The sequence below is a fragment of the Cavia porcellus genome, unplaced genomic scaffold (genome assembly GCF_034190915.1).
Source record: "Cavia porcellus strain 051 isolate PalLab524CR breed Dunkin Hartley unplaced genomic scaffold, mCavPor4.1 scaffold_1, whole genome shotgun sequence".
In the NCBI taxonomy this organism is placed as follows: Eukaryota; Metazoa; Chordata; class Mammalia; order Rodentia; family Caviidae; genus Cavia; species Cavia porcellus.
In genome coordinates this window covers 213,561,615-213,572,174 of record NW_026947484.1, presented here as the reverse complement: position 1 = coordinate 213,572,174, position 10,560 = coordinate 213,561,615, and positions in this window count along the sequence as shown.

The following is a 10,560-nucleotide window of genomic DNA, read 5'->3' as shown; positions in this document are numbered from 1 at the left end:
AATGTGGCATGGCAGGGCCACAGTTCATGGCAGCTGCAAAGAGCAAGGCAGAAACTGGCAAGAGAGCGAGACACACCTTCTTCCTGCCATTACATCACATCATATCCTGGCTCCACACCTAGGCCAGTGTAGCATTCACACCCTCAATCCAAGGGCTAGACAATGAACCAATCACAAATGCATAATGCAGATGCAGAAGGCTTGGGTGCCACCAACATAAACCATGATAGGCACCATGAAAAATCAATTCAGAAGCTGCTAGATGAGGCAAAGAAGAATAATTTAAGATAAATTGGAGTCAATGAAAAAGCAAGAGATACTACAAATGAAATTTAAAAAACTGTTCACAGATACCATGGCAAAAAACTTCTCTGGTAGAGAAAAAGAATTAGACATGCAGATAGGTTAGGCATATAGCACATCAATTAGCCATGATCAAAAAAAAACAAACAAACTACAGCCAAGCATATCACAGTCAAGATTGCCAAAACTGAACATAAGAACAAAATCTTAATAGCTGTTGGAGAAAAGAAACAAATCACCTATAAAGGAAAGCCCATCAAAATCACAGCTGACTTCTCAGTACAAACTCTCAAGTCAAGGAAAGGTTAAAGTAAAGTATTTTAAGCTCTAAAGGAAAATAACTTTCAATCCAGATTGATGTCCCCACAAAACTATCTTTCAAACTTGATGAAGAAATAAGATACTTCCATGACAAAGAACATGTGAGGAAATTTATGACCACCAAACCAGCACTCTAAAGTGTTTTGAAGGACATTCTAGAAAGAGATAAAAAGGACTACAACTCCATGAACCCCAACAGAAGGAACGCACCAGGCGAGGCAAACAATTAAACAAAGGGAGGGGAAAAAGAGGGGAGCCAACAATAGGAAAATAACATGACAAGGATAAGCATATATGTATCAGTTATAACCACCAATGTTAATGGTCTCAATTCACTAATCAGAAGACACAGACTTATAGAATGCATCAAGAAGCAAGATATAACAGTATGCTGCACAGGAGAAACATATTTAATTCAAAAAGAAATTCATAGACTGAAAGGCAAAGGATGGAAAACAATACTCCATGTGACAGGAACCCAGAAAAAAAGCAGAGGTAGCTATTCTATTTGTAGACAAAGTCAATTTCAAACAAGACTGATTAAAATAAATAAAGAAGGTCACTACATCCTTGTAAAGGGAACAATCCAATAGGAAGAGATAACAATCGTAAATATATATGCAAAAAATACCCACGCACCCAACTTTATAAAGTAAATACCAATGAGAATGAAAAATCCAATAAGCCCTAATACAATTCCATTGGGGGATCTCAATACCCCACTGTCACAGAAAGACAGATCAACTACACAAAAAATCAACAATGAAATACTAGAACTGACCCAAACTTTTGAACACATGGACTTAGTAGATGTTTACAAGGTGTTCTACCCCAAAACACATCAGAATTACACACTCTTCTCAGATGCACACAAGTCATTCTCCAAAATAGACGATATACTGGCTCATAGAACATGCTTAAGTATTCATTCATCTCAGATGTACATTTCTGGACTGAGTCTTTGAATCTGGGGGATCTGAGTTTTTTTAATTCTTTGTATGTTCTAGATATAAGTCCTTTGTCTGAGGAATAGTTAACTAAATTTTTTTCTCACTTTGTGGGTTTTCTTTTTACACTGTTGATTTTTTTTAATAAGATGAGATCCCGGTTGTTGATTCTTTGAAGTATTTCCTGTGCAGTTTGAGTTTTGTTCATGAAGTCTCTGCCTATACCCATGTCTTCAGGATTTCTACCTACTTTCTCTTCTAGTAGATATAGTATTTACTTTTTAATATCTAGATCTTTGATCCATTTTAACTTTAGTTTCATGCACAGTGATAGATGTGGTCTCTAGTTTTAGTCTTCAGCATGTAAAGAGCCAATTTTTTGGCACCATTTATTAAAGAGGCCTGCAATCCAGGCAATTGACCCCTACAGCCAAGGAGAATAGCCTGGCTACTGCTTCAGCTAGCAGCAAACCTTGGCGGCATCTACAAGGTGCTGATTTTAGGTGCAAGGAAAATGCATGAATTCTGAGGGTAAGACAGCTTCCACCTCGATTGCAAAGGGCCTGGGAGGCCAAGCAGTGTGCCCTTGAGAGGGAAATTTGTGAAGATGTAAAGGTGAAGCCGAAGGTGCAGTGGAGACCCCAGAAGATTGGCAAAGCCAGGAACGTGAGTGATCCAAGGAAAGCTGCAAAAAGTGAGCAGAGAGGATTTAAGAGAAAAGCTGCAGGAGCTGAAATCCCTGGAAGTGCCGTGGAGGTGGAATCACCCAAGCCTTTTGGAGCTTGCAACCAGATTGTTTCAGATGCTGAGCATGGAACTGTAGAACTTAATGTTTGTCCTGCTGGATGTTGGACTTGTTTCCAATGCTTTATATTCCCCTGTTTGTAACTTTTGGAATGGTAATGTTTATCTTGTGCCTTTGCATTTCAGAAATGTTTAACCTTGTTTCATTTGTACAGGGGGTTAGAGTTAAAAGTTTGCCATAGATCTTGGAGGAGGGGACTTGGACTATTCAGCAATGCTGAAACTATTTGGACTTTGGCAACTTTTGGAGGTGGACTAAATGTCTTTTGTATAAAGGATGTACATGAGTCCTGGGGGCCAGGGGTGGAATGTCATGGTTTATGTCTATGGACCCCAGGCCTCATGAGTTTGCATTGTTTGTGATGGTTCATTGTATAGTGCTTGGATTGATGGTGTCAGTGCTCCACCCACATAGGGGTGGAGCCAGGATGTGATGTAATGGCAGGAAGAAGGTGTGTCTTGCTCTTTGCTGGTTCCTGCTTGCTGTTTGCAGCCACCATGAATTGCGGCCCAGCCATGCCCACCTGCCTTGGAGCCAACAGAGTGTGGACTGAAACCTCCAAAAATTGTAAGAAATAAACCTTTCCTTTCCCAACTTTGGGCTTCAGGTATTTTGTCTCAGCAAGGAGTAAAAAGTAACTAAGACAGTATCTAATAACATTTTGTATCCCTTCTAAATTAAAAAAATCTAACCATAAAATACTAATATATCACTTTTTGACATGAAAAAATAAACATATATAATTTCAAAAGCCAGAAACTATATAGTGAAACACTGAATCCTAGTAAAATAAAAACCAAACTAAGGGCCAATATTATTATCACAATTACTTACTTTTGTTTGGACAATACTGCCAATGTCATTTAAAAAGAGAAAAGGAAATCATGAGATCTAAAGGAAAAGGAATAAAGTATTGTTAGAGAAGATGATACAATGCCAGGATATCTAGGAAAATCAATTAAAAACTCAGTAGGTAATTTAGTATGGAAGCTGAGGACAAATTGAAACTAAGTTCTCTTATTAACCACAATCATCTGGAAAATACAATAGAAGAAAATCTTCAATTTACACTAACCAGAAATATGATAGAATTCTTAGGAGGCTATTCAGAAAGACTTGAATAAGCTTTAGGATTTTATAATAATCTTAAATAAGGAGTTGATGATAATATGATGGCCGTCTCCTCTAAATAGCTCTAAAAATAAATTTTCCCCCTAAATATGAACACCATTCTTTGGAAGAAGCAGTACTACATGCTAAAAAGTATTATAAACTTTAGAGTAATTAAAATAGTTTGGTACCAGCACATAAATAGGAAACTCTATGAAACAGAACATACATCCCAGAAATAAATGCATATACATATTGGAGTCTAGTTTCTGATAAAAATGATTTCAATCTGTAAAATTATATATTTGATACGTAGTGAAAGAAGATAACTGTCTGCAAAATGTGAAATTAAATTATTTTATTCTTACACAAAATAAATTCTAGGTAAACTATTTTTTTTTTTGTCTTTTTATCAATACCGGGGATCGAACTCATGACTGCCTGCTTGCAAGGCAGGTGCTTATGCCACTGAGCTAAATTCCCAGCCCCGGTAAACTATTTAAATGAAAAACAAGCATAAAAGCAACAGAAATTAAATATTTCACTATATAAAAAATTTTTATGGAAAAGCCTATATCTTGTTAAATGTCCAACTATTAATTTAGCCACTTGTATCAGACCTATGCTGGTAATTTCAAAAAAATATTCTTTTCTCCTTATACAAAGGATTTGTATATTCAGCCTCTTTTCATTTAATCATTTCAAATGTATTCATTTTGCAATCCATGTCTAATAATTCCACTATCCATGGCCTCTGGGCTCAGTCAGTTCTAGCTCAAATTATTGTTTTGTGTCTTTGTTTTTGAATTCTTGGGGATGATATACATTTTGGGAATTTTCTGCGTGAATTCTCTTTTGGAAGTCTGTGTTCACTTCTGTACATACCAAAGAGCAGAATCATTTTAAATAATAATCTTGGCTTGAGGATGAGGAGCTCACTGAGGTAATATAAAATCAGCAATGCTAAACTGATATTTTTTCTTGTTTTTAAAGTTGTTTTTTAAATTATCAGTTTAATTTCAGCTTTGATTGATGGATTTTTAAACTTCCAAATGTTAGCTGTTGACTCTTCCTACATGTGAGCACCTACACAAGCTTTCCTCCAGGGAACAGTCACCACATCTGCTGTGTTCAGGCACTGATTACCTCTGGCTTGTACTAGAATAACCATTGCACACTCTTTATAATACCAACGTTGTCTCTATGCTTAGAGAAGAACGCTCATTGTTCTTTCTGTTTTGTGTTTATTTTTAAACTGCATCTAGTGACAGGTCTAATCCAGATCTTACAGAAGTATTCCAGAGGCAAATTCACAGACAAACCTCCTGGAGAGGGTATCCGCAGTGACTTGAGTCACCTGAATTCACCTGAAACAATGGAGCCCATTGAATCGCAGTCAAACACGTTTCCTCTGAGGACACAGAATTGATTTGTTTAATTTCTGAAAGGTCAACTGCCCTGGGAAAGGGAAGGGGAACTTTGCATTCTCTGTAACCTCATCCTTGACAGCTGCAGGGACGGTGCCTGAGGAAGAATCTCTCCTGCCCCCCTCTCCCCACTCTTAGGTCCTCTGCTACTCACTTATAACTTCTTGGCAATTTACTTTCATCACCGAGTCCTGGGGTGGCTTTACTCGTAGGGCACTGTGTCTTCACGGAGGCTTTCCCTGGGAAAGTTTCTCCTTCTGAGCCCCTCAAATCACCACCAGGCATCCTTTCTCTCTTGGGCCCAGCCTCAGAGTGACCTCAGTTCATCAAGTCCTGCTGAGTGTAGCTGTCCATGCCTGATTCTGAGCCAGAATCTAACTGCTCTGACTTAGACATCCCAGGTGAAATCAAGAGCATCCGAGGCAAAAGGAAACCAAAGCCAGGCTCCCCTTCACTTCTACCCTGACCACAGCAAAAGCTTCTTAACTTGCCTCCCTGATTCCATCCCTTCCTCCACCCCAAAGCATTTACATATTTACACATGTCCACCAATGCAATTGTCAAGTATCACGTATATTTAAATAACCCTCAACTTCTTTTTTCTTTTTTTTTTTTTTTAATTTTTTTGGGGGGGGTCTTATTCATTTTTATCGGTACCAGGGATCGAACTCACGACTGCCTGCTTGCAAGGCAGGCGCTTATGCCGCTGAGCTAAATCTTCAGCCCCTCAACTTCTTTTTTCCACCAAAAACTTTAGTAGGCTCTCTTTGCTTAAAAAATAAGGCACAAATGAAAAGAACCAGAAATGATAGATAAAAAAGGTTAATATTACAAACTCCACAAATATATTCTTTCCATAGAGTCTCTCACCCCACACACACACATCCCCTAGAATCAAAGCAGGGTCACTCTGCCACTAAGCTACATCCTCAAGCCCTTTTAATTTACTTTTTGAGTCATGCTGGATTTAGTTAGTCTGGATTTGAACCTGTGATCCTCCTGCCTCAACCTCTCAAGAAGCTGAGATTACAGAAATGTGTCACCGGCCCCAGTTTCTTAGTTTCTTTAATGGCCATAAAACTATATAAAATAGGGGCTGGGGATTTAGCTCAGTGGCATATGTGCCTGCCTTGCAAGCAGGCAGTCCTGAGTTCGACCCCTGGTACCAATAAAAATGAAAAAGACAAAAAAAAAATATATAAAATAATAATCACACAAATACGCTATTGAGTTTGTAATACATGGAGGTGTCATAACAATTTAATATGATATAACAAATAATAGTACTAAAAGGAGGTGTGAGTGGTGTGGCGTTATGTAGCAGTAATGTTTCTATATTTCACTGGGAATAAGTTAGTATAAATCTTAGGCAGGGTCTTCTAAATTAAGATGTACACAGCAAGTAGAACACTAAGAATACAATCCACAGGTATCAAAATACTAACAAATCTGGTAACTAAAAGGATTATACATTCCATAAGTATTTTTGGGCTGCAGCTTATGTGACAGTTTATTGTTCCTTTATTCCTTCAAAGGGCACAGGAAAAGATTCTGTTCCAGAACTTTCTTCCCTTTTGGGGCAGGGACTTGGTTTGTGTCAGCAAAACTCCAGTGTTTATAGGACATTCTCTCTGTGCATGTATATGTTCAAGTTTCCCCTTTTTATTTTATTTAGCCCCCTTTTAAATATTTTTTCTTTTGTTTTTCAGAGAGAGCCTCTCTATTCAGTTCAGGCTGCCTTTGAATTCACTATGTATCCCAGTTTGCCCTCAAGCATATGGATAATCCTCCTGCCTCAGTCTCCCAGGTGCTGAGATTATAAGCATGTGCCACCATGCCTGGCTAAATTTTCCCTTTTTATGAGAGTACCAGTTACACTGGATTAGGACTTTAATCCAATATGACTTCATGGTAACTAATTATATCTGCAGTGATCTTACTTGCAGATCAAATTCTGAGGTACTGGGGGTTATTACTTCAACATATGAATTATCAGAGGGTATGAGTCAACCCATAACACCAAGTAAAACTAAGATTTGAAAATTAATGAATGCAACACAACATGCAAATAAACTACAGAACAAAAATCCACATCATCTTTTTTTGTGTGTGTGCGTCTTTTTCATTTTTATTGGTACTGGGGATCAAACTCACGACCGTCTGCTTGCAAGGCAGGTGCTTATGCTGCTGAGCTAAATCCCCAGCCCTAATCCACATCATCTTAATAGAGGCAGAAAAAGAATTGGACAAAACTCAATAAGATTTGATGTAATACTAAAAAAATTAGGAAGAGAAGGGAACTACAGTCTTATAAAGGCTGTACCCACACACCATGGCTAACATCCCACTTCATGATGAACAAATGAGTGCTTTCCCTTCAAGATCAGGAACCAGACACATCTACCCTCACTGCCTCTATTCAACCCTGCACTCTAATTAAAGCAATTTGATAAGATTTAAATCAAAAATACTTCCGATTGGGAAAAAAGTAAAATTATTTTCGTTTATAGAAAGCATGATTTTAGATGCAGAAAATTCCAAGAAATTGGGGCTGGCGATTTAGCTCAGCGGCATAAGTGCCTGCCTTGCAAGCAGGCCGTTGTGAGTTCGATCCCCGGTACCGATAAAAAAAAAGGAAAAAGACAAAAAAAATTCCAAGAAATCCACTAAAAAATCTGAGCTAATGAGCTCATCTTATAAGATCAATACTGGGGCCAGGGATATAGCCCAGTGGCAAAGCTTCTGCCTGGCAAGTATGAGGTTGTGACTCTCGGTACAAAAAAAACACAAAATCAATACTAAAAGATCAATTGTATTTCTGAATACTTGTAGTGAAAATGCAGAAAAAGAATATAAGAAAACAATCCCACTTATAACCTAATTAAAAAGTTAAAATATTTAGGAATAAATGTAACAAGAGAATTATAAGAGTTGTACTCTATAAACAAGAAATATTACTAAAAGGAATTTTAAAAATACCTAAATAAATAGAAAGACATCCCATATTCATGGATCAGGAGGTTTAATTTTGTTAAAATGGTGATAATCCCCAAATCCAACTATACATTCAACACAATCCCTATCAACATCTCAACAGACTTCTTTGCAAAAATTGACAAGCACATCCTCAAATCCATAAGAAAATGCAAAGGACCAAACAATTTTGAGAATAAAGAAAAAAGAGAATGCACATTTCCCAATTTCAAAATTTACTACAAAGCTATGGTACTCAAGACTGTATGGCACTGGCCTAAGGACAGATTGGAAATGGTGTATATGTCCATAGAGTGAAATCTTTTTATCTACGGCCAATTATTATTGACAAGGCAACAACCATTAAATGTCAAAAGAACTGTCTTTTCAACAAACAGCGCTGAGATAACTGGACAATATATGTCTCTACATGCAAAAGAGTCAGAGTACTTTAACCTCATTTCATATGCAAATTAATTGAAAATGAATTAAGGCCTACATATCTGAGTTAAAATTATTAAACTGAGGGCCAGAAATATAGCTCAGCAGCACAAGCACCTGCCTGGCAAGTGCGAGGTCCTGAGTTCAATTCCCAGTACCAAAAGAAAAAAGTATTAAGCTGTCTTCCTCTCTCCTTCCCTTTTCTGTCTTTTTTCTCACCCCCTCCTCTCTCACTTCCCCTCACTCTTTCTTTCACTCTTTTGTTTTCTTTCCTGTCTTCTTTTGTCAGGGAGCACTAAGCTATATCTCTAGCTCCTTTTATTTTATTTTGAGACCAGGTATCACTAAGATGTCCTGGCTGGCCTTTAACTGACAATACTCCTGCCTGAACCTCCCAAGCAGCTGGGATTGCAAGCGTGCACCACATGCCTAGCTAAAGTTATTCAACTCTTAAAAGAAAAACATAGGCATAAATATTCATAATCTTGGATTAGATAATAGTTTCTTAAATGATACCAAAAGTTTGAATGACAAAAGAAAAAATTAAATATCTAACAATTACAAATGATGTACAAATTCATCAATAAAACTCTACAGAATGGCAGTTTCAAAAAAGTTGTATGTCTGATAAACTTAGATCTACAGTAGACATACAACTTCTACAATGAAAAATAACCTAATTAAGTGTTGAGACTGAATAGACATTTATTCAAAGCAGATATACAAATGCTCAACAACCACATAAAATTACTCAACAGTATTATCCATAATGAAAATGCAAATTACTACCACAGTGTGAAACCAGCTTATCCTTACAAAGACGGTTATAATAAAAGAAATACAACTGATACCAAATGTTGATACAGATACGAAAAGATTGTAACCCTCATACACTTCTGGTGAAAATGTAAAATGATATAAAAACTTTGGAAAGCAGTTTGGCAATTGCTCAAGAGAGTAGTTATGTTTAATTCTACTAGCTCTATGTCCAAGAGAATGAAAATGTGTCTGCACAAGTTTATATGTATTTTTGGCAGAATAATTTTAAAAACATACTTCTTTATTGTTTGACATTACGTTGACATATAATTTATTTTTCATTTACATGTTTCATTATTAACATTTTTTAAATTTTAAAATACTATTAGTACATGTTTGCAGTATGTAATTACTGCATTCATGAAGTTGGTATGTGTACATAAAGCATTGTCTTAGTTACTTTTTACTCATTGAGACAAAATACCTGATGCCCAAAATTAGGGAAGGAAAGCTTTATTTCTTCTGTTGGAGGTTTCAGTCCATACTCAGGCAACTCCAAGTGGCAGGGTGGCATGGCGGGCCACCATTCATGGTCGGCTGCAAAACAGCAAGGCATAAACCTGCAGGAGAGACATACACAGCTTCTTCCCACCAATACATCATATCCTGGCTCCAGCGATGGGCAGGTGAAACACTCACACCACCAATCCGAGCACTAGACAATGAACCAAGCACAAACGCTAGATTTAGTCCAGTCCATAATTGCATGAGGCTTGGGGGCCACTGACATAAACCATGACATGCATCTTAATCCTTTTTTCTAATCTCCTGCCCCTCCTCTCTATTCGCCTTCCCTCTATCTCTTGATCCTCTTCACTTTTGTAGAACATCTATCTCATTTCCAATTAACTATCTTTTATTTTATTTTGAGCTTTAATTTATTTATACTTTGTGTTTCTCAAATAAGGGAAATCAAGTGGTATTTAAGCTTTTGTGCTCAATTTATTTCACTTAACATTATAGATTCAAGGTACATCCGTTTCCTACCAAAGACTCAAATTTATCCTTTAGAGTAGTACTCCATTGTGTATATATTCCACATTTTCTTTATCCATTCATCTGTTGATGGACATTTAGGCCATTTCCAAGCTTTAGTTATTGTTAGTTGTGGTGCTAGAAACATGAGTATTATGCATCTATCACTGTAATATGATTTCAATTCTTTTAGGAACATACCCAGAGGAGGTATAGCTAGGTGGAATATTATTCCTATTTTTAGCTTTTGTAGAATCCCCTACTGATTTCCATAGTGATTTTACTAGTTTACATTCCCACCAACAATATAGAAGGGTTCCTTTCCCTCTCACAACCTTCCTAGCATGTTATTATTTCCTTTCTTAATGATAGCCAATCTTTCTAAAGTAACATGGAATCTCAATAGTTTTAATTTGTGTTTCTCAAATAGCCAGAAATG